This window comes from Pipra filicauda, unplaced genomic scaffold (genome assembly GCF_003945595.2).
Source record: "Pipra filicauda isolate LSUMZ 115617 unplaced genomic scaffold, ASM394559v2 scaffold33_size4404698_pilon, whole genome shotgun sequence".
In the NCBI taxonomy this organism is placed as follows: Eukaryota; Metazoa; Chordata; class Aves; order Passeriformes; family Pipridae; genus Pipra; species Pipra filicauda.
In genome coordinates this window covers 291,058-300,572 of record NW_024104465.1, presented here as the reverse complement: position 1 = coordinate 300,572, position 9,515 = coordinate 291,058, and the positions used below count along the sequence as shown (strand labels likewise).

Sequence of the window (9,515 nt, the reverse complement as noted above, 5' to 3'; positions counted from 1 at the left end):
CTGCCAACCAGCCCTGGGTGCAAAAAAGAAAAAAAAAAATTAAAACCAGAGCCTGGGATTGATGAAGATGCCAGAGGGAAGGAGCAAGTCACAAAGGGAAGAGGAGGAACAATCTCTGCACCCAACAGGGATGTTACAAGCGAGAGAGACATGCTGACAAATTAAAACAGACCACAAGAACCCCTGATATGTTTTAAAGCCTTCTCTCAGCTTTCTTCTTCTCCTTTGTATGTTGGAAATTCATCTTCAACTGCAATCGCAATGCCCCCAGAGGGAAAAACACCCCAGCACGAGGCAGACTTCCCTCTAGGCAATGTGAGTCTGTATTACCAGAGCAAAAAAGGCTTTCATCTCAAAATCATTCATTTCCAGAGCACTTGACCCAAAAGGAAGTCTCCTTTATTTCTATAAAAGTCACTTTCTCTACCGAAATCCCGTGGCCTCAGAAGGGAGCTGGGAGGCAGCTTTCTGCACTTCCCTTGCCTGCTCAGAGCCCAGCTGCAGCAGGCAGTGCCTGCCATCACTGCTGGGACACGGTTGGGGCACAGACCAGCCCTGCTCCTGCAGCACCAGGATGACAGCAGACCCCGGGGCTGGGAGCTCAGGGACCTCCCCTGCTCCCCAGAGAGCTCCTCTGCCCCTGCCAGGCTCCACAAGCCTCTTCTGCCCAGAGATGGTGGCAGAGAGGGGGCCTTCTCCGACTGTTTCCATCCTTCAGGAAGAGCCAATGCAGCAGGTGCAGTAGTTGGCATCTGACTTGTTTCTCATCAGATGCTCCAAGCCAGAAGCAATCCCTTTCCCAGCAGGAAGCCATGGATACAAGGGTGTATCCTCAGCACCCCGGGTGAATTTGGACAGCTCTGTGGTGCTACCAGACCTGCCACATAGAAACCAGCTTGTGCAGGCAGCGGGGTGGGGGCTTGGGGAGCTGCTTCTGCCCAGGGAGCTGTCCTGACTCCACGAGAAGCCAGCTGTGATCCACACCTCCAGGAGCTCCCGGATCAAGGGATGTTCCTGTGAGGCACTCAGGCCTGGAATGGAGGGCAAAAGTGGTACCAGCAGTTCAGTAGGAGGGAGGAGAAAGGTTGTTTGCCAGAACCAGCAGGCAGCCAGGCAGCTGGTGGGGGTGAGATGAGAGCTCCTGGCTCCCACAGCCACCTGAACTCGGGGGAAGATGCCACTATGGACAAAGATCTCCAAACTAAGGCTCCCAGCCCAGCTTCAGCCCCTGTGGGTGGCACACAGCCCTGCTCTATCCTACAGGACACTGAAGGACACTCTTGCTTACCTGGGACACAGCCCAGTAAGGCAACCCTGGGCTCATGAAGTCATAGTCCAGCACAAGCCACTGTTTCCATGCTGAGTTTTGCAATGGATGTGCAGCACAATGGCCCAGACTCAGGTGAGGGAAAGGACAAAGAGCCCACATTTCTACCCCTCCAAACTGAGAAGAACCTGAACCCCAGTCCCCAGCGCGCTGGAAAGAGCCCAGGGACTCGCAAGGCTGGTTGTGCAAGAGCTCTGTTAATTCCATGTTTTTTAAGCAGCCCTTGGGGTTCTTTTGAGTGCCCTGTTGTTGAGATCCCTGCAAACAGCTCCTGAGCACGAGCTCTGCTCTCTCCCACTGCATCTGTGTGTGTTTAGGCCTGGCTCACTCGACAGGCTCGGCCATCCTGGAGGGAGCAGATTTATCAGGCAGGACTGGCAATAAAGATAACAGTATTGGTGATGATTCCTGAAGCTGAATTGCTCCCAGTGCACTGGGAGGGGATATCCAGTGCAGGACACCTACAGAGTTCTATAGAATAAATATGACCTGCTTCAGTTTATACAAACCAGCTCCACAGAAACATTAAAACCAAACAGTACTGCCCTTACAGGGAAGAAACAGGAGGAGCTGGGATATCTGAATTGCCTTTCCAGTGAGGAGGCAGCCTGCTGGAGGCACTGGTTGTAGAGCATGCAGAGGCAGCACACACACCCTCACACACACTGGTGGTACATCACCCAGAGGATGTAGCAGATCTGGCATCACAAGGTGATACCTGTGCCTGTGGAGGCTCTGCCTCCCACTGATGCAGCCCAACAGCATCCCAGAGCAACAAACTGACTCCAGCCCCATGTTCCTGTGGGGACAGTGCACAGGCCCAGCTCACAACACTGCACAAAGCAAACTGATTGCAGATTTTGCTGGCACAGCCACGCAGCAGCACAGCTCCTGCTTCCCTTCCTTCTGGGAAGTGGCTCAGCACAGGCAGCTCTGCACCAGGCTGTCAGGAAGAGATTCCCACTGCACTGGAATTAGAGACAGGTCCAAACAAACCTGCTCTCTTCCAGGAATTGGGGAGTCACACCTGCCTCTCTGTTTCCTGAAAAGCAGGTACAACGGTTTTGTCTGTTCAAGGTGCACCATCCCTGTCCTCTGACAGCAGCACTGAGCAAGATGCTCAGAGGCAAAGGGGATTTTTGAATCAGCTTGGGTGGCCACCAGCTATTTCAGGTTGGGCTGATTTCTGCAGGCCCTTGGCAGCATTTCTGGGGAGGCTTTTTGGAAGCTATGTCCTTCAGCTGAAACCCCCCCAAGTCCCTCTTTTTCTGACCACCCCAAGGAAAGTGAAATTCCTTGAGGAAAATAACTTTCAAACCTCTCTGAGTTTTAAAAGTCCTATTAGACTAATTTTTAGGATGCAGGGAGAAGAAAGCTTAAGCTAGACAAACTAGTGGAAAAACTGATCTTATAAAGCAGTGGATGCTATCAGGGAAGTGAGCAATTTCCTGTAAGCACCATAACCATTGCATTTCTGCTAGAGCAGACCTGTCTCACCTTCCCAGCAGCATTCCCTCTACCTGCCCTGTTCCTGGAGCCCATTTCAACAGCTCCAATGGTGTGATGCACTTCAGTGACCTATTAGCTGTCACCTGCTCAGGACACAGCCATGGCACATTTGCCATTGTGTAAAAGCAGCAGCAGCAGCAGCAAACATAACACCCTAAATAAATGTTCAGAGGCTGCAGAGTGGTGTAATTAATCACAGGGTCTTTCACAGGCAGCAGCAGGGAGGGGGAAGCACAAGGCAAGGGTGTGGGAGGAGGGACATCAGGGCCCCCTTCTGCTGCCTGTCCCCATCCTACCCTGCCAGAGGCTACAGGAGCCAAGGGGTGAGAGACCAGGCAGCAGCTGGAGTTGGAGTCAAGGTCAAGCTCCATTTCACAGCTCATCCCATTTTGTGAGCCCTAGCAAGTGACAGTTTCCCCAGCCTGCTTTGTTTGGGCACATCCCTGATCAGCAGATAAGTAGCCCTCATTGCCAGGGTCTGCAGAGGTGTAAAGTTAAGACTGCTCCAAACCCACTCTCTGCCCTGCTGGACTTGAATCTTCCCTTTCCCACATTCCCCAGGGCCCAGACCAGCTGACACAGACAAGAGATGTCAAAGGAAGAGACAGAAGGAACAGCTTAAACACCCTGAACTGCATCCTTCCAAATCCTCCCTTGGCAGACAACCAGCTCTCAGCTCTCCTTCCTTGCAGTTATCTCCTCCTGCACTCCCTGGGAATGTACTCCATTGGGATGCTGGCTCCTGCTGCCCACCCAGCAGCTGAATAGCTGCACCAGGGGACACAAAGTCTGGGGACTGCTTGGGAAAAAAAACCAGGAAGCCTCAAATTTAAGACACAGCAGAGTCTAGGACACAGCACACCTCTGTCAGCACGCCTTGCTGCCCAACAGCAATGCTCTCCCTCGACAGCCAGCCCCCAAGTTCATCAGCAGAAGCAACTGGAATAGCTTAAACCTGGGAGAAACCTCCACCATCACCACTTGAGGAAGTCTTCAGGGACTCTTGGACTCACCAGGATGGCAGAAATGGCAAGTTGGGAGCCAGCAGGACTTCTCCAGGGAGAGCTGACTGATGCCTTGGCTGAGCCCTCTGCTCTTCCCGACCTGAATCCTCCCTCATCCAAGGACACTGATCAATGCAGAGGTGTCCTCCTGATTCAAGGGGCATTGCCCTCCCCTGAAGAGACAGAGACAAGAAAAGGTGTTTTTAGTTCCTGACATTGAGCAGAAAACTAAAGCATAAGTCCTAAAGGCTGTGTCAGCATTCACCCTGAGCCCCAAGGTCAGCCCACCTGAGTCATGTCTCCTCTTCCTCCCTTTTTTTCAGCCCCACTCCCTGTTCTCTCTGGAAGGCTGGCATTCTCCTGCTCTGACCAGCTGCTGGAGCAACACACCAAAGCACTGCAGAGCAGAAGAAAAAAAAAAACCCAAACATATATATAGCAGCCTTTGAGCCAAGCTTTTAATATTTCATCTTTCTTTTTCTGCCAGAAGAAAGTAAATTCCTTATGCTGGCTGGGCTGCAACCTCACCACCACATCCCTGTGCCTCAGACAGCCCTGGCTGCCAGCCCCTCCAGGCAGATGGGGAGTGCAAGGCTCATCTTCCTCCCACACAACCCCTTCTGCTCTGGCATCCCTTGACACTGGTCAGGCAGCACAGTGGGGACGAGGCACTGAGGGGACAGGGAGGCCTGGGCAGCTGCCTACGAACTGCAGAATTCAAGATGCTGCAGAGAACCCCACACTGAGCTCCACGAGGCACCCGGATGCCTCGATGGACCCACTCTGGTGGAAGAACTTGCCTGGGAAAGGTGACAGGTCAGCAGGCACCAGGTCACCCCGAGTGGCATCTGCCAATCCCCGCCACCGAGCTCCGCGCCAAAGCCAGCCGCCGTCCCACCGGCACACAAACTATCCATCAGGCATCGTCTGTGTCAAAGCCAGTTTTTATTTGTAAATTTAATGTCTGTAAAGTATTTTGGCTTTAAATTATTCCGCAGCCTCCCCTCGGTTCAGCGGCGCTTCCCCGTCTAGACAGAACAATCTTGTTGTCAGCGAAACAGATTCGCCCTGACATCCCCGCCGCGATGCCGCTGCTATTTTGTAGGATGGAAAAGAGCTAAAAAGCCCTTTCTTTACTGTTTTGAAATGTGATTCCTGTCCATTCAACTTCAAACAAACGCCTCAATAAATAATCCTGCTGTCTTTGGTTTGATCTCTCCGTGTTGGGAAGATGCATGGATGGAGAAAGGGGGGATGGCTCAGCATCTGTTGGGTCTGGCATCTCCCAGTGCTGCTTGCAGCGTGCCTGCTCTCCTGGGAGCAAGGGATTCCCACCTCTCCTGCTCTGTCTTTCAAACCCACCTGCTTTGGCTCTCTCCCAGGCTGCAGACCAAGGACTGGAGTGTGGAGATCTCTGTGGCAGCAAAGCCCCTGCTCCCAAACACTGATCTGTCTGATCCTCTGTGGCTGCGGAACAAACCTTGGATGGCTGGTAGGGAGATGCAGGACAGGCAGCAGCAGCCTGAAAGAGATATTAAACCAAGTCAAAACACATTTTGCATATCACTTGTTGCCAGGTCTCTGCCAGCATGAAAGACTACAAATACTTCCATTTTAATTTAAAAAGTACTTTTTCCCCTTGTGCACCAAGGCAAAGGTAAACGAGAACGAGCATTCAGCAGCACCTCCTGTCAGCCTGTGGTACTTGGAGAGAGAAAACAGCCTGATCCAGCCAAAAATAACATTGCTCCCCTTTTGCTCTGTCAGTGACACATCCTTGATGTTTGCAGTCAGAAGTGACAGGTACCAGTTGGGGATCTTTCCATCTCCTCTCCTGGTAAGACAGCCACCCACGTGGCAGCAGGGAGGTGATCTCTACCTTGTGCGAGGCATTCCCTGCCTGGGCATCACCCAGGGAAAAGGCACAGCCCCAGAACTAAGCCCCTGAGGAGCTGGACACAATCAACAGGAACAGAGGGGCCTCCATCAGAGCAAGCTGAAGGTCAAGAGCTCAGCCCCAGGGATGCCTCTCCAGGGTGCCTGCGGCCAGGTGGGGATGGAGAAGAGTCAGAACTCACCAACAGGCACATCTGCGGGTGGAAAAGGGACATATTACCTGATTTTATTCCCCAAATGCCCACAGACCTCCAGGAGGTGCCCAGTTCAGAACAGACTGTATCAGTCCTCCTGCATTAACATTTAATCCCAGTGCCAGAGCATCACACTGTAGATCAACTGCAAAAGCACTACACAGAGAAAGAGACACTTGCCTCTAAATATTCAAGCAGAAAAAGTGCCTCTGAATATTCAAATAGGAAAAATGAAATCATGAAGCAAGAACTTGTTTTCCGCACAGGCACCACCATCCAGCAGCGCAATGGGAAGAGCTACACAAGAAAGAGCTGCTTCAGGGCACCTCCACCCCTGCTTCCCACCCTTCACCTCATTAATTCATCCCTGTCCTGCCCCCTGTGGAGATATTAACCCACTCCCAGGAGCAGTCAGGAGTTTCCCCCAGGGGCAAGCTGGCTCTGTCCCATAGGGAACAGGTCCCCTGGCTGTGCCACAGCCAAAGCCCCACATTTGGAGCAGCCCCCAGCACACCCACCCCAGCCAGGAGCAGATGGCCCCAGGATCCAGAGAGGCAAAGCGGGGGAAGATTCCACCATCCGAGGATGTGCCGTGCAGAATCAGCCCAAAGGACTGACTGTTCCAGGGAAAATAGCACCAGGAAAGCATGGCAAACAGCATATGGATGTGCCCCTTCCTGGGTGCATTGAGACCATCCCACACAAGATCCTCCACAAGCACAGAACCCAAAGAGGACTGAGAGCATCCTGCAGCAGCAAGTTCTACTTTCTGCCTTCTCCTTTACCCAACAATATTATTTACCAGCTCATGAATTCCATGGGAAGGTTTTGCCCCGGGTCTGGGGGACCAGCAATTGCTCCTTTGATCAAACCTGTACCTTCAGCACCTGCTCACTGTTGATGGAGAGCTGAGCAACCTTTCTCTCCTCACCCCCTCCACCTGCAGCAGCCCTGCTGATGACCAGATCCATGATAAATGGAGTCAGAGCTCAGTGGAGTGTTTGCTGTCCTCCTGGGATGGAGGTGTTAATGCATGGGCTGAGCTGGGGGCGGGGGAGTGAAGTGCTGAAAAATGATGCAGGCAAAGCTCATTATCACATCCTTAATAGCCCTGAAATTGCTGTGAGGGCCTCTGTCAGTTCTGCTCCCCCTGGGTGGTAGGGAGCCATCCCCATCTGTCTCAGCAGCAGGGCCTGGTCCCCTCTCCAGAGCCACTGGCCACCCAAGCAGACAGGGCACCTCCACACTTGGAGCCAACGTCTCCACACCAGGTATTCCTGAGAGGAGCTGCAAAGGAGAAGTTGTGCTGGCTCAGCTCAGCACCTCTGCTCCAAATCCATTGACTCCAGGAGGGGGCACTGGCCTCAAGCATCCAGATTTTACTCCTACGCTCTGCTCCTGCCCTCCACGACGAGAGGCAGAACGTGCCTCGATCTCCCTGCCTGTATGAAAGAGCTGTAACATCTTCCACCCGCCTCGGTGAATATCTTTTGCTTTTAGTTCTTCTTGGGCACTCAAGAGCTTCACTGATACATTTTGGGGAATTTTCAGCCAGTTCAGAGGTGCTGATGGCACTTCCAAGGTCACCCACCACCTGGGCCATGGCTCTGCTCAGGTGTGTTTTCAAGTCAACCCATCATCACAGAATCCCAGAACAGTTTGGGTTGGGAGGGACCTTAAAGGTCATCTAATTCCACCCCCTGCCATGGGCAGGGACACCTTCCACTAGACCAGGTTGCTCAGAGCCCCATCCAGCCTGGCCTTGGACACTTAACACATCCTGGATGTGCTGGTGCTCTCTCCAGTGGGAGATGGATGTGGACACCAACCACTTGGCTCCAGCACACCCTGAACAGTTCAGCCCCCACCAATGACAGCAGGTGCTCGAGGTACTGGTTTGATCCAAGGAGTAATTGCTGGTCCCCCAGATCCAGGGCAAACCCTTCTCACTGAATTCATGAGCTGGTAAAATACTACTCCTGGGTGAAGGAGGGGGCACAGGGCAGGAGTAGGTCCCATGCCAGCCCAGAGCTGGTGGCTGCACCTTTAAGTGCTGCATCTCAGTTCCACTTCTCGTGACACCTGCACCAAAGGGATTTGACGGCTCCCAAGAAATGCCAAGTCAAGAAGCTTTTAAGAACTCCTGAACTGCCTTTTTAAGAGGCAGGGCACATGTGCAGCTAATCCAGTCTTAAAACTAATGATTTAATTTACCTTAGGAGAAGCAAACCAGCATAAATTAATATCTCCCAGTAGTATAGCATAAGCATGTTTTATCTAGAGATTATGTTGATTAAATCATCAAGTGCCATAATCTTCCTTTCGTACCTCAATAAAAAAAATCCCTAAAAATATAGATATAGCCTTCTAAGCCACAGGGGGGAAGTGCACATTCATCTCCAAGCACTCTCCTCGCTCAGCAGTGCGTGCACATGAGACTCCCCACCCTGGAAGGAGCTGCTCCAGCTGGTGCAGTAAGGAGAGGGAAAATGAAGCTACATGTTCCGAATGGAAGCGATGCCAGGAGGTGAAGGAGCTTGGAGTCGGTACAGGAGCCACACTCGTGGGGTTTCACTCTGCAAATGTGACTGAAGAGATCAGATCTGACTTCTCAAGGCCGTGTATCTGCTTTCAGGGTGTAAGACACCAAGGCCATTAGTCACACAAGCTGGAAGTTCGAGTGGCTCAGTTCCACCACGCAGGGAGACGGTGCCTGAGCAGAGGGGGAAAGCACAGAGGCCCATTTCAAACATTTCCCTCCCACCCCTCTAATCTCATTTCTGCTTGTTCCCACTTGCTTTGCTCTCCACTGAACTGAAGGACTACACCACCCACCCTGGTGAATCAACAAGACCTACCTTGGCTTTTTCCAACCGAGTCTGCACCTGCCGGGGGTTGTTTTTCAGACAAAGCCTGTTCCTGTGGGACTCAGCTGCAAACCCTCTCCTGCAGCTCTCTGCCAGGTAATCATGCATGGGCACTTCAGGTTTAATGGCTTTGTCTGCTGGCTGTTTGGATTGCTGGAGAGCTCTTGGGCAGGGCACTTCAGAAGCACAACACCTTTCATTTAAAGCCAATTCAGAGCCTCGGTGGTGAGTTTGAAAGCTTCCCTGGAGAAGGACAAAGGATTTGTTAGGAGAAGGTGTCCAAGGCCAAAACAACATCCCTAACATCAACAGAAAGCTCCTGCCATGAGAATGCAAAACCTAAACGCTCTTTACACTGACCACTGACACCAGCAGCAGGTCTCCAGCAGGCAAGCTGGATTTATAAAGCCAAGTCTCAACACGAGCAACATCGACTCACCCTCCTAGCCCCTGGTGTTGGTGTTTATGAAATAAGTGGATTTTGCAAAGAAAGGGCAATTAACAGATGTTGTTGTGTTCGGTTATTGAGAAGTTGGGGCAAGCAGCAAGAATCTGCCAGTGCTGCTGAGTGTGGGCTGCAGCCACCACAAGTCCCCTGCCTCAGTTTCCTCATAAACAAGGTAATTACTCCGCTGTTGTAAAAGCTTGGGAGCCTCCAGGAGAAAAACAGCATTATCTGAAAAAGTATTTTAATACCCAAATGAAGCTGTCAAGAGCA

At 52.0% G+C, this 9,515-nt stretch overlaps 1 long non-coding RNA gene across 1 annotated transcript; it reads right to left on the bottom strand.

Moving 5' to 3' along the window:
* Positions 1–3,854: 3,854 nt before the first annotated feature.
* Positions 3,855–8,984, bottom strand: LOC120323772. The gene is made up of 4 exons (XR_005564601.1): positions 8,789–8,984; positions 5,203–5,362; positions 4,129–4,237; positions 3,855–4,013 (listed from the first exon to the last, which is right to left on the bottom strand). It is a non-coding gene; the product is annotated as an uncharacterized LOC120323772 (long non-coding RNA).
* Positions 8,985–9,515: the final 531 nt, after the last annotated feature.